This window comes from Diceros bicornis, chromosome X (assembly GCF_020826845.1).
Source record: "Diceros bicornis minor isolate mBicDic1 chromosome X, mDicBic1.mat.cur, whole genome shotgun sequence".
Lineage (NCBI taxonomy): Eukaryota > Metazoa > Chordata > Mammalia > Perissodactyla > Rhinocerotidae > Diceros > Diceros bicornis.
In genome coordinates, this window is record NC_080781.1 from 80,321,631 (window position 1) to 80,336,568 (window position 14,938).

General features: G+C 37.3%; 1 pseudogene; it reads right to left on the reverse strand.

Moving 5' to 3' along the window:
• Positions 1-2,978: 2,978 nt before the first annotated feature.
• Positions 2,979-3,209, reverse strand: LOC131400535 (UPF0729 protein C18orf32 homolog; annotated as a pseudogene).
• Between the last annotated feature and the right edge of the window lie 11,729 nt (positions 3,210-14,938).

The following is a 14,938-nucleotide window of genomic DNA, read 5'->3' on the forward strand; positions in this document are numbered from 1 at the left end:
TTTTGTTTTAGGTTACCATGAGGTTTGTATAAAACATCTTATAGATGAGATAGTTCTTTTTCTGGTAGCCTCATTTCTCCATTAGTCTATGCAGGTTCCATCCCTTTCCTCTTCCCCTTCCATGTTTTTGTTGTCACAAATTATTCCTTTTTGTGTTATGAATTTGTGATGAAATTGAAGTGTTTCTAGTTATTTGTGATGCTTTCTTTCCCTTTACCAATTGTATTATAATTAAGTATTTGGCAACTTATTGTGATATAGAGCTGCAATTTTCTTATTTTTTCTGTCTATTTATCTCCTTGCTCAAAGCTTTGTATACTTTTGCCTTTTGTTTCAGTTTTGAGAGATCTCTTCAACATTTCTTTCAGGGCAGGTCTAATGGTGATGAACTTCCTCAGCTTTTGTTTGTCTGTGAAAGCTTTTATTTCTCCATCATATCTGAAGGACAATTTTGCTGGATAGAGTATTCTTGGCTTATAGTTTTTGTCTTTCAGTATTTTGAATATATCATTCCAGTCTCTCCTAGCTGCAGGGATTCTGCTGAGGAATCTGCTGAAAGCCTGATGGGGGTTCCTTTGTAGGTTATTTTCTTCTCTCTGGCTGCCCTTAGTACTTTTTCTTTGTCATTGACTTTTGATGGTTTTAATATTATATGCCTTGCAGAAGGTCTTTTTGCATTGAGCTAATTAGGAGTTCTATTGGTTTCATGTATTTGCATGTCCAGTTCCTTCCCCAGGTTTGGGAAGTTCTCAGCTATTATTTCTTTGAACAAGTTCTCTGCTCTTTTATCCCTTTCTTCTCCTGTTGGGATATGTAAAATCCTTATATTTTCGTAATTGAGTCAGATATTTCTTGAAGAATTTCTTCTTGTATTTTAAAATCTTAATTCTCTCTCCTTCACCTGAAGCATTTCTAGGTTTCTGTCTTCAAGGTCACTAATTCTTTCCTCCATAATGTCTGCTCTGTTTTTTATGCTTTCTACATTATTTTTTATCTCATTAATTGTGTTCTTCATATCCAGAATTCTTTCTGTTTTTTTTTTAAAGAGTTTCAATCTCTTTGGTGAAGTATTTCTTCTGTTCATCAATTTTATTCCTGAGCTCTTGAACTGTCTGTCTGAGTTTTCTTGTAACTCATTGAGTTCCTTTATGACAGCTATTTTGAATTCTCTGTCAGTTAGATTGTAGTCTTCTGTGACTTCAGGTTTTGTTTCTAGAGAGTTGTCATTTTCCTTCTCTTCTACTGTGTTACAGTAGTTCTTCATGGTGTTTGATCAATTGATCCTCTGCCCATGCATTTCTGGTAGTAATCACCTTTTCTTATATGGGCACAGCTTTGGTTTCTTCGGTTCTGGTCACCTGGGTCTTGTGTTCCTTCACTGGCTCTCCCTGGGCTCAGATGCTGCTGTCCTGTGCACCACTTGTGGTACTGTTCCCATGTTGTCTTGAGGTATTGGTTGCACCACTGCCAGGGATGCTGGATTCATAGGTGTCACTGTCACTTGTGGGGGCCCAGGGACCCACAGACTTGTATGCAGCCCCCACTGCTGGTGGAGCTGGTGTCAGGGTTGGCACCACTGGGGGCTGGGTCACTGGTTCTGCTGTGGCTCCTGATGCTTCTGGTCACAGATTCCATCTGCCTCCCCTGGGGGGAAAGGGTCTGTTTTTTCTGTTCCCACTCCATCTGCTCATAGTTGTGCTCGTCAGGCCACTCCATGTTTGTGTGGGCGGGGCTGCTGCCATTTGGTAGTTGCTCTCGCAGTCCTACCACCACCACTCCACCAGCATTCGCATGCAGGCTGGGCTGCCCCTGCCTCCACTTATAGTCACCTGGTTGCTGCATGAGGATCCACATTCTGGATCACTGCCACCAGGGCTGGGAAAGGGGCTGCTCCCCTAGTTCCACTGCTTCCTGAGGCTGCAGTCTACCCACCTCAGATGTATAGCTGCATGGAACATGTTGTGCATGTTCATGAATCCTCTGTTGGTCAGTGGGTGTTTATCTGGTTGTAACTTAGAGGGTAGAGACAAAGGGAATAACTAACTCCACCATGATGTTGATGTCACCCTTATGTAAAGTATTTTGATTACCTATTCATTCTCTTGAATTGTTATAGATCTATTAAGATTTATCAGTTCTTGAGTCATTCCTGGTATTTTGTGTCTTTCTAGGAATTTGTCATTTTCATCTAAGTTACTTAATTTACTGGCATATAGTTTTTCATAGTATTCCGTTATTATCATTTTTATTTCTATAACTTAGGTAGTGTTTTTCCTTCGTTAATTTTTTTCCTGCCAGATGTTTAATGCATTTGTAGGGATAGAAGAAATGCAACAGGACTATAATTTTATAATATACATTAGACATTTATGTAAAAGATGTTTCATTTTTAAAAGAAGTTTCTCCTATTTCTCCGTCTTTTCTATCTTCTTAAGAGTAATAAATAGTAATTACTACTCTCATAGATAAGCTGCTCCATTGTGTTGAACAGTAATTATATCTTTATGTTTCAAGCCATTGTCATCTCCAAAAACTACTCTTCATTTCACTGCACAGTCTCACTGTACTGTTTCACAGTAGAATTGTACTCCAGTAAAATTAGAAGAACCCAAAGGAAATAGAGCAAATAGCAGTCAAATTTGTGTGAATGTATGCTAGAGACCCAGCTATTTTTAAGTACTGATTTAGTAATAGAGTGTCTACTGGCACACACCTTCTATTTATTCATATTATTAAACTGTAGTGATAGAAATGTAAGCTACTTTAATGAAAAAGGAACTCAGGAATGAGGTAATTAAATATTACTAAATGTATTTAAAATATAAATACCACATATTTTCTGATTGATATCAGGTAAAAATCTAAACTATCTATCCAGAATACTGGTCTCAAAGAAAATGGTCAGAACAATTACAAAGAAGGTGCTTCATATTATCAGGCCTATTTTTAAAACAATCAGCTCTTCTGGAAAATTTGCTTTAGTCTTTCTTTTCAGCAGAGATTTCTGTTGATCCTTTTGTTGGTAATCTGTTTATGTCTGCATCCTTACAATCCTCTTTGCCTTTATTTTTATCAGTCGACTCTTGTATAACTTTTCTAGGTTATACATGATTAACAATGGGGGAAATCATAAGGTTTATGGATGGCTCCAGAAAATTTTTGTAGATCCAGAGCAGAAATGGAATGAAGTTATAAGAAATGCACACCATTGTCCCAGGCTTGAGCTCCTAAACCACAACCATGAAGCTCAAATGGAAATGTCTGCACTTCCAGAGGGAGGAATGCACTGCAGCTTAGCCAATGGGCACCACAAAAGGGAGCTGACAAAAGTGCACAGATGAGGACTCATAAGACATAATGGTGATGTCTGAGAAGGGAATTGGCACCTTTAATTCTTGATTATAGTAATTTCAGTATTCTCTTTTTTTTCTGGGTCAGTCTAACTAGAGATCTCTCAATTTTATTGATTTTTTTAAAGAACCAACTTTTTGTTGTGCTAATTTTCTTTATTGTTGTTCTGTTCTCTATTTTATTTAAATTACTACTATAATCTGTGTTATTCTCTTTCTTCTCTCTGCTTTGCTTTAAGTTTGATCTTTTTTCTAGTTACTTAAGGTCAAAAGTTAGGTTATTGACTTGAGATCTTTCTTTTTTTTAGCATAGGTGTTTGTCGTTACACACTTCTTTCTAAGGACTACTTTAGGTGTATTCTATAAGTTTTGGTATACTATATTTTTGTTTTAATTCATATCAAAGTATTTTCTAAATGACCTTCTGATTTCTTCTTTGAGCTATTGGTTATTTTGGAGTGTGTTGTTTAATTTCCATGCATTTGTGAATTTCCCATGTTTCCGTCTGTTATTTTTAATTTGATTTCATTGTGATTGAAGAACATACTTTGTATGAATTCAGTTCTCTTAAATATGTTAAGACTTATTTTATGGCTAAATATGTGGTTTGTCCTGGAGAATGTTCCATGTGTACTGGAGAAGAATGTGTATTCTGCCATTATTGGGAGGAGTGTTCTAAAGATGTCTGTTAGATATAGTTGGTTTATGGTGATATTCAGTGTTCTATTTTCTTGTTGATCTTCTAGCCATTATTTAAAATTGGATAATGAATCCTTCAATAATTACTGTTGAATTTTCTATTTCTCCCTTTACTTTTGTCAGTTTTTTCCATCATGTTTTTGGGGCTCTGTTTTTAGATGCATATATGTTTTTAACTGTTATACGTTCCTACTGGAGTCATACTTTTATAGTTATAAATGTCCTTCTTTGTCTCTAGAAACAAAGACTGCCTTAAAGTCTATTTTGTCTGATATTAGTGTAGCTACCCCAACTCTCTTTTGGTTACTGTTAGCATGGTGAATCATTTTTTTTGATCCTTTTACTTTCAACTTGTTTGTGTCTTTGATATGAAAGTGAGTCTGATGTAAATAGCATATAGGTTATGTTTTTAAACCTATTTTGCCATTCTCTGGCTTTTAATTGAAGATTTATTCCTTTTATGATTATTGTAATGGCTAATAAAGTAAGATTTATGTCTGCAATTTTATTTCCTTTCTTCATGTTTTATGTCTATGTTGTTTTTCAATATCTTTATCATTGCCTTCTTTTGTGTTAAATAGATATGTTTAGTGTACCATTTTAATTCCTTTGTTATTTTTTATTATATATTTTGAGTTATTTTTTAATGATTGCCCAGTAGATTATCATTAATATCTTAACTTATAACAGTATAATTCAGATTAATAGCAACTTAATTTCAATACGGTATAAAAACATTGCTCCTATATAGCTTTTCTCGCTTTCCCTTTGTGCTGTTATTGTCACAAATCAGTCTTCATATTGTGTGCTTATCAATATAGATTTATTATTATTGCATTATACTGTTGTCTTTTAAATGGGATAGTATAAAAGGAGTTACAACCAAAATGTATTTATATTGTCTTTTATATTTACCTTTATAGTTACCTTTACTGATGCTCTTTATTTCTTCATGTGGATTTGAGTTATTATCCAGTGTTCTTTCATTTCAGCATTAATGACATCCTTTAGTATTTCCTACAGGGCATCTTTGCCAACAATAAACTTTTAAAGTTTTTGTTTACATCAAATGTTTAATTTCTTCTTTTCCAGCTTAATAGAGGTATCATTGACATATAACATATGTAAGTTTAAGGGGTACAATGTGATAATTAGATACATGTATATATTGCAAAACGATTACCACAAAAATGTTAGTTAACAACTCCATCCTTTCCCATAATTATAATTTTTTATGTGTGTGTGGTGATGAAATTTAAAATTTACTCTTTTAACAATATATATTTCAAATATATAAAATGATGTTGTTAATTATAGCTGGGAGTTTGTATCTTTTGACCAACATCACCCATTTCCCCCACTACCAGTCCCTAGCAACCATCATTCTACTCTATTGTTATGACTTGAGCTTTTTTAGATTCCACATATAAGTGAGAGCATACCATATTTGTCATTCTATGTCTGACTTATTTCACCTAGCGTAATGCCCTCAGGGTCCATCCATGTTGTTGCAAAAGGCAAAATTTCCTTCTTCTTCATGGCTGAATAATATTCCATACATATATATACATATGCATATCACATCTTTGTCCATTCATCCATTGATGAACACTTTGGTTGTTTTCATGTGTTTGCTATTGTGAATAATACTGCAATGAACATGGAGGTGCAGATATCTCTTGGAGATAGTGTTTTCATTTCCTTCAGACATATACTGAGAGGTGGGATTGCTGGATCATATGGTAGTTATATTTTTAATTTTGGGGTGAACTTCCTTATGGTTTTCCATAGTGGCTTCACCAATTTAAATTTCCACCAACAGTGCACATGGGTTCCCTTTTCTCCACATTCTGACCAACACTTGTTTTTTGTCTTTTGATAATAACCATTCCAACAGGTGTGAGGTAATATCTCATTGTGGTTTTGATTTGCATTTTCTTGATGATTAGTGCTTTCAAGCATCTTTTCATGTACCTGTTGCCCATTTCTATGTTCTCTTTGGAAAAATGTCTTTTCAAGTGCTTTGCCCATTTTTATATTGCATTGTTTGGTTTTTTGCTATTGAGTTGTATCAGTTCCTTATGTATTTTGGATATTAACCCCTTATCAGATAGAGGGTTTGCAAATATTTTCTCATCCCTTAGGTTGCCTTTTCATTTTGCTGATTGTTTCTTTTACTGTGCAGAAGCTTTTTAGTTTGATGTAGTCCCACTTGTTAATTTTTGCTTTTGTTGCTTGTGCTTTTGGTGTCATATCCAAAAAAATCATTGCCAAGATCAATACTAAGGATCTTTTTCCATAGGTTTTCTTCTAGTAGTTTTACAGTATCAGGTCTTACATCTAAGTCTTTAATCCATTTTCAGTTAATTTTTGTGAGTGGTATAAGACGGGAGTCCAATTCCATTCTTCTGCATGTAGTTATGCAGTTCTCAACACTGTTTATTGAAGAGTCTATCCTTTCTCCATTTCATCTTCTTGGCTCACCTGTCAAATGTGAGTTGACTGTTTATGAGTTAGTTTATTTCTGAACTCTCCATTCTGTTCCATTGGTCTGTGTGTCTATTTTTATGCCAGTACCATACTGTTTTGATTACTATAGTTTTGTAATAAAGTTTTAAATCAGGAATTGTGATACTGGATTCAATTATTGCATTGAATCTATAGAAGGCTTTGTATAGTATAGACATTTTAAGAATATTAATTTTTTCAGTCCATGGACATGGGATATCTTTCCATTTTTTTGCATCTTCTTCCATTTCATTCATCACTTTCTTAAAATTTTCAGTGTACAGATCTTTCACCTTCCTGGTTAAATTTATTTCTAAGTTTGTTTATTTTATTCTATTGTGAATGGTAACATTTTCTTTATTTCTTTTTCAGATACTTTGTTGTTATATAGAAATGCAACTGATTTTTGTATGTTGATTTTGTTGCTACCATATAGAAATGTAACTAATTTTTGTATGTTGAGTTTAGGTCCTGCAACTTTACTGAATTCATTTATTAATTCTAATAATTTTGGTGGAGTATTTAGGGTTTTCTATATATAAGATCATATCATCTGCAAACACAGACAGTTTTACTACTCCCTTTCTGATTTGGATGCTTTTGATCGCCTAATTGCTCTGACTAGGGCTGTCCAGTACTATGTTGAATAAAAGAGGTGAGAGTGGGTACCCTTGAATTGTTCTTGATCTCAGCTAGAAACTTTCAACCTTTCACCACTGAGTATGATATTTGCTGTGGGCTTGTCATATATAGCCTTTATTATGTTGAGGTAGGTTCCTTCTATACCTGATTTGTTCAGAGTTTTTATCACAAAATGATGTTAAATGTTGACAAATGCTTTTTGTGCATCTATTGACATGATCCTATGATTTTTGTCTTTCATTTTATTAATGTGGTGCATCACATTTATTGATTATTGTATGTTGAGCCATCTTTGCATCCCAAGGATAAATCCCACTTGATCATGGTGTATGATCCTTTTAATGTACTGTTGAATTTGGATTGCTTGTATTTTGTTGAGAATTTTTGCATCTATATTCATCAGGGATATTGGCCTGTAGTTTTCTTTTCTTGTAGTGTCCTTATCTGGCTTTGGTATCAGGGTAATGCTGGCCTTGTTTGAGAATGAGTTTGGAGGTGTTTCTTTCTCTTTGATTTTTTTCAATTCTTCTTTAAATATTTTGTATAATTCACCAGTGAAGCAAATTGGTTCTGGGATTTTCTTTGTTGAAAGGTTTTTCATCACTGATATAATCTCTTCACTAATAATTGGTCTATTGAGATTTTCTATTTCTTCATGATTTACTCTTGGTAGGTTGTGTGTTTCTAGGAATTTATCCATTTATTCTAGGTTATCCAAATTTTTGGCATATAATTATTCATAGTAATCACTTATGATCATTTGTATATCTATGGAATCAGATGTAATGTCTCCTCTTTCATTTCTGATTTAATTTGAGACAATGTCTATTTTTTCTTGGTCTAGCTAAAGGTTTGTCAATTTTGTTTATCGTTTAAAAAAATCAGCTCTTAGTTTCATTGATCTTTTCTATTGTTTTTCTGGTCTCCATTTATTTCTGCTCAGATCTTTGTTATTTCCTTTCTTCTGCTAAATTTGGGCTTAGTTTGTTCTTCTTTTTTTAGTTCCTTGAGTTGTAAAGTTAGATCATTTATTTGTGATCTTTCTTCTTTCTTGATGTAGGCATTTATCATTGTAAACTTTGCTCTTAGAACTGCTTTTGATATATCCCATAAGTTTTGGTTTGTTTTGTTTCCATTTTTGTTTCAAGACATTTTTTGATTTTCCTTTTGATTTCTTATTTGATCCATTGGTTGTTCAGGTATGTGTTTTTTAATTTCCACACGTTTGTGAATTTTTCAGTTTTCCTCTTGTTTTTGATTTCTAGTTTCATATCATTGTGGTCAGAAAAGATACTTGGTAGAATTTTAATTTTTTTAAATTTGCTAAGGCTAACTTTGTGATTTAACATATTTATCTTGGAGAATGTTCCATATGCACTTGAGAAGAAGGTATATTCTGCTGCTGTTTGATGGGATATTCTGTATAAGTCTGTTAGGTCCATTTGGTCTAAGGTATAGTTCAAGTCCAGTGTTTCCTGATTGATTTTGTCTGGATGACCTATCCATTGTTGAACGTGGGGTATTGAAGCCTCCTACTATTATTGTATTGTTATCTACTTCTCCATTAAGATCTGTTAGTATTTGCTTAATATGCTTAGGTGCTCCAGTATTAGGTGCAATAATATATATATGTATATACACAATATACAATTGTTATATCCTCTTGGTGAATTGACCTCTTCTTTGTTATATAATGACCTTCTTTCTCTTGTTACAGTTTTTGACTTAAATTCTATTTTGTCTAATATAAGTATAGCTCCTCATGCTCTCTTTCTTTTTTTCCATTTGCGTGGAATATCTTTTTCTATTCCTTCACTGTGATTCTATGCGTGCCCTTGAAGATGAAGTGAGTCTCTTGTCAGCAGCATGTAGTTGAGTCTTGTTTTTTAATCCATTAGGCTACTCTATGTCTTTTGATTGGAGATTTTGGTGCATTTAATTTAAAGTAATTATTGATAAGAACTTACTAATGCTATGTTCTTATTTGTTTTCTGGCTGTTTTGTAGTTGCCTGTTCATTTCTTTGTCATTTGCTGTTTTTCTGTAGTGGCATGCTTTGATTTTCTTCTCTTTATTTTTTGTGAATATACTGTAGGTTTTTGCTTGTGCTTACCACGAGGCTTACATAAAACATTTTTTAGATATAACAATTTATTTTATGCTGACTACAACTTAACTTCGATAATACACAAAAACTCTACCTTTTACTTCCCCCCCAACAATTTATGTTTTTGATGTCATAATTTACCTCTTTTTATATTGTGTATCCATTAACAAATTATTGTAATTATACTTACTTTTTAACTTATGTCCTTTAAATATTTATAATAGGGTTAAGTGATTAACACACCACTGTATTACAGTTATTAGAATGTTCTGAATTTAACCATATACTTACCTTTACCAGTATGTTTTATATTTTTACATGTTTTCTTGTTACTAATTAGTGTCCTTTCATTTCAGCTTGAAGAACTCCTTTCAGTTCTTCTTGAGAAGCAGATCTAGTGGTGGTAAAGTCTCTCAGCTTTTGTTTGTTTGGGAAAATCTTTATATTTCCTCCATTCCTGAAAGACAAATTTCCTGGGTAAAGTATTCTTGGTTGGCATATTTTTTCAGCATTTTGAATATAGCATCACGTTCTCTTTTGCCCTGCAAAGCTTCTGCTGAAAACTTCACTGATAGCCTTGTGGGAGTTCCCCTATATGTGAGAAAAATGTTTTTCTTGCTCCTTTTAAAATCCTTTGTCTTTGATTTGAGACAGCTTTATTTTTATGTGTCTTGGAGAAGATTATTTAGGGTTGAAATTCTGGGTTGATCTATTAGCCTCATGAACTTAGATATCTAAATCTTTCCAGATTTGGGTAGTTCTCAGACATTATTTCTTTAAATAAGCTTTCTGCTCCTTTCTCCCTCTTTTCTCCTCCTGAGACTCTAATAATGTGTATATTATTTCTTTTAATGGTATCCCATAGTTCATACAGGCTTTCTTCACTCTTTTTAATTCTTTTTTTGTTTTGCTCCTCTGACTTTATGATTTCATATGACATATCTTCTACTTCACTAATTTTTTCTTGCTTGGTCAAGTCTACTGTTGAAGTTCTCCATTGAATTTTCAGTGCAGTCATTGTAGTGTTCAACTCTAGAATTTCTGCTTGATTTTTTTAATAGTATATTTCCTTGTTGACCTTCTCATTTTGTTGATGCATTGTTTTCTTAATTTCATTTAGTTATCTAACTGTGTTTTCTTGTAGTTCACTGAATTACTTTAAGAGGATTATTCTGAATTCTTTGTCAGGAAGTTCAGAGATCTCCATTTATTTAGGGTCAGTCATTGGAATTGTATTAGTTTCCTTTGGTGGTTTCATGTTTCCTGGATTATTCATAATCATTGGGGCTTTGTATTGGTATCCACACACTGAAGATGTAGGGACCTCTTCCAGTCTTTACCAACTAGCTTTGGCAGGGAAAGCCCTTCACCAGTAAGCACATCCAGATATTCTGGGTGGGTAGTCTGGTGGTGTCTGTGGGCAGGTTTGCAATTGGAATCTTTGGGCAGCCTCGTGCTAGGGAGGGTTGAAAGCCTGGGACAGTGATATTCAGCCTGGTGCTGAGCCCTGCTGGGACCCCGGAGTCACAGGTGCCTCCATGGAGCCTGAGATTGAGGGTGTTGAAAGGGAGCCTAAGACTTCAAGAGTCACCCAGGGTTGTGGGGGCCAGCCAGTGTTGGGATGTGCCAGGAGACTGGGTTTGATTGAGCCAGCTGGCACTGGGATGAGCTGATATTGTGGGTTCACAGAGCCCACTGAGAGCCTGGTGCCACAGGAGTTAGCCCATGCCAGGGTGGGCTGGAAGGCTGGGGCCACTGGAGCCACCTGGGGCCATGGAACCTGACAGCCATTGGAATGGATTGGGGGCTTGGCTTCATGGGAGCCCTCTAGGATCCTGGAGCTGAGAAAAGTTTCTGAAGCTGTGGGGGCCGCCTGTGGCCACTGTGTCATGTGGAGTTACAGGAGCTGACTGGCGCCTGGGTGGGCCAGGAGCCTTAGTTTGCCGGGGCCTTCTCTGAGCCTGGATCCAATTAAGCTGTCTGGAGCCATGGGAGCTGGTGGGTACCAGGTATTTGGGTTCCAAGGAGCCCCCCAGGGTGCTGTAGGAACTGCCTGGGGCCATTTGAGCTGTCAGGCACCAAGGTAAGATGGGGGCTTGGGCTCATGGGATCCTGCTGGAAGCCTGGTGCTGTGGAAGCTGCCTAAGGCTGCTGTAGCCAGTAGGCACCAGGATAAGCCAGATGCCAGAGTTCGAGGGAGGCTGCCAGGAGCCTGGTATCACAGGAGCCACCTGGGGCTGCTGGAGCTGCTTGGGACCACTGGAGCTGGCAGGTGTCTGCTTGCATGGGAACGTGGGTTCCTGGGAGACTGCAGGGAGCCCTGCTGTGGAAGTTACCTGGAGCTAAGGGAGATTCCTAGGACCACTGGAGTAGGCAGGTGCTGTGGTGAGCTGGTTTCTTTATTCACAGGAGATTACCAGAAGCTTGGTGTCATGGGAGTTGCCTGGGGTCACTAGAGCTAGCAGAGGCCTGGCTGAAACAAGGGCCTAGTTTCCCAGGAGCCCTGCTATGGAAGCTGCCTGGGGCAGTGCAAGTTGCCTGGGTCACTGGAGTTGGCAGGTGTTGGGGTGAGGGTGGAGCCTGGGTTCACAAGAGCCTGCAGGGGTGCATCAAGGGCTGTAGGAGTTGGCCTTGTGCTGGAGTACACTGGCTCTGGGTCCACACTGAAGTTGGGCACTCACTTTACTCTCCTTCTCCCACAGGGAAAATTTCTCTCTTCATGCTGGGCTGCCTAGGCTTGGGAGAGTGGTAATGGAGGCCTGGGATGGAAACCCATTGGGATCCTGGTGCGTGGGAACCATCTGGGGCTGCTGGAGTCAGCAGGCACAGGATTGTTACAGGGGCCTGGTTCCAGGAGCCTGAGGGGAACTCTGCCATAGTAGCTGCCTGGAGACGCAGAAGGTGCTTGGGGCCGCTGGAGTAGGCAGGCGCTGGGGTGAGCTGGTTTCTTGATTCATGGAAGTCTTCTGGGAACTTGGTGTCAAGGATGCCACCTGGGTCTGCTAGATCTGTCTGGGGTGACAGGGTGAGGTGTCAGGAGAGCCTAGAGTAGAGAGGCACTGGAGTGAGCTGGTTTATTGAGTCATGGAAACCTTCTGGGGGCCTAGTGTCATGGAACACCACAGAGAATACTGTTGTGGAAACTACCTCGGGCCATGTGAGCTGCCTGAGTTGCTGGAGTAGGCAGGCACAGGGTGAGCCAGAGTCTCAGTTCACAGAAGTCCACTGCAAACTTGGTGCCAAGGATGCCACTTGGGGCCACTGGAACCACCTGGGGTCACTGGAGCTGGCAGGCACTTGGGTAACAAGTTGGGTTTGTAGAATCCTGCAAGGAGTCACCTAAGGCTGTATGAGTTAGCCTGGTGCTGGGGCAGTCTGGCTCTGAGGTCCACAGTGAAGTCAGACACTCACTTTACTCTTCTCCCACAGGGAATGTGTCTCTATGCTGGGCTGCCTGGGCTTGGGGGAGGGGTAATGAGGTATCTTTCCTATCTTCTCCACTGCATCCTTCCTTATTTCTGTGCTTCATCCAGGTGCTGTAATCCCTCACCGCTTACCTGCAATCTTTGGCATCTGTATGAAGGTATTTTCATGCATAGATAGTTGTTCAAATTTACATTTCTAGGGGGGACAAGTGGTAAAAGTTCCTATGCCACTATTTTGCTCCTGTCTTTCATTTTTGAAGAATAGTTTTGCTGGATGTAGAATTCTTGGTTGACCGTTTTTTTTTTCCTTTCAGCACTGTTACTATATTATCCCAGTGCCCTCTGGCCTTCATGGTTTCTGATGATAAATCAGCCCTTTAATCTTATAGAAGATCCTTGGTACACAATGAGTCACCTCTCTCTTGCTGCTTTGAAAATTTTCTGTTTGTCTTTCCAAAGTTTGATTATGGTGTATCTGAGTTTGGATCACTTTGAGTTTATCTTGCTGGAGTTCATTGAGCATCTTGGATGTGTATATTAATGTTGTCTCATCCAAATTGGGGAGTTTTTTCCATTATTTCTTCAAGTATTCTTTTTTCTCTTTTCTTTGTCTCCTCTTTTTGAACCCCCATTCTATGTGTGCTTGATGGTGTCGACAGGTCTCCTAGGCTCTGTTTATACGTCTTTCATTTTATTTCTTTTCCTCAGATAGGATATCTCAATTGACCTATCTTTGAATTCACAGATTCTTTCTTCCCCTTGCTCAAATATGCTGTTGAGCTGCTTAGTGAATTTTTAATTTCAATTATTGCATATTTGAACTCCAAAATTTCTATTTGGTTCTTTTTAAAAAATTTCTCTTTGTTAATATTCTCTGTTTGTTGACACATTGTTCTCTTACTTTTATTTCTTCAGACGTGGTGTCTTTTAGTTTTTTGAACATGTTAAAATAGCTGATTAAAGTCTTTGTTTCTTTGTTTAGTAGGTCCAATGTTTATGCTTTCTCAGGGACAATTTCTACTGATTGCTTTTTTTTCTTGTGTATAGGCCATACTTTTTTATTTGTTTGCATCTTTAGTATTGTTTTTGTTGACAATCAGACATTTTAAATAATATAATAAGTCAACTCTGGAAATCACATTCTCCCCTCACCCCAGGGTCAATTGTTTTTGTTGATTTTGTTGTTATTTGTTTGTTTGTTTGGAGAATTTTCTGAACTAATTCTGTAAAGTCTATATTATTTGTCATGTGCAGTCACTTAAGTCTCCAATTAGTTTAGTGGTCACCTAATGATTTAACAGAGATTTTCTTGAAGTCTGTAACCAATATCTCTCCTCACCTTTGTTAAGAGATCTGAGTTCAATTTGGGGCACATTTTGAACACTCAGCCAGGCATTTTACCACTGTGCCCTAGCCTTCACTTCCTGCTAGCTCAAAGCCTCAAAGTTAGCCATGAATGAGGCTTAGTGCCTACTTAAGTCTTTCCTGAGCATCCTGAATAGCCCTAGGCAAGTAGATTTCTAAAAACATGTCTGAGCTTTTCAAAACTCCCTATGTACCTCTCATTCTTCAGCTTTTCATTTTAAGAAGTTTGGCCAGCCAATTGTTTGCCTCAACTTTTAATCAGCATCTGTTACTCAAAATGTTCAACAATTGCCTCTGATTGTTTTTGACATGCTCCCAGAGAAAAAGCTATTCATACCGAGTTCTGAGTCAGGTCAAATAAAGACAGTTTTACAAGTGAGTTCTTTCAGGGTCATCCAGCCATTTCAAATAATAATTATCTGGAAATGGGGCTCTGTAGGAGTTCCAACCCCATTCTGCTCTCTTCAATGGCTTCCAGGCTGCTGGTTTTCACTGTGACTATGGGCTGTTGGTATTCAAGGGTATCTTGTAGCTGGCAAGGGAGTGATGGGATCAGGGCAAGTTAACCTGCTGCAAAACTCACTGTTCTTACCAATATTCAATTGTTTTTCTTGAACATGTGCTTCCCAGATTACTGTAAGCCTTTGCTTAATTACCAGATAATAAGTAAATTTATTCTGACAATTTTTGCCATTGTTCTGATCATTTTTATAGAAGAGTGGGTTTTCTGAGGTACTCTGTGTTTTTTGCTGATGTTTTTTGTTACCTGAAATTTTCACTTTTAAGTTTTCTATTTTGAATCAAATCATTAAGGCCTCACAATTGTGATGCCAAAAAAGATAA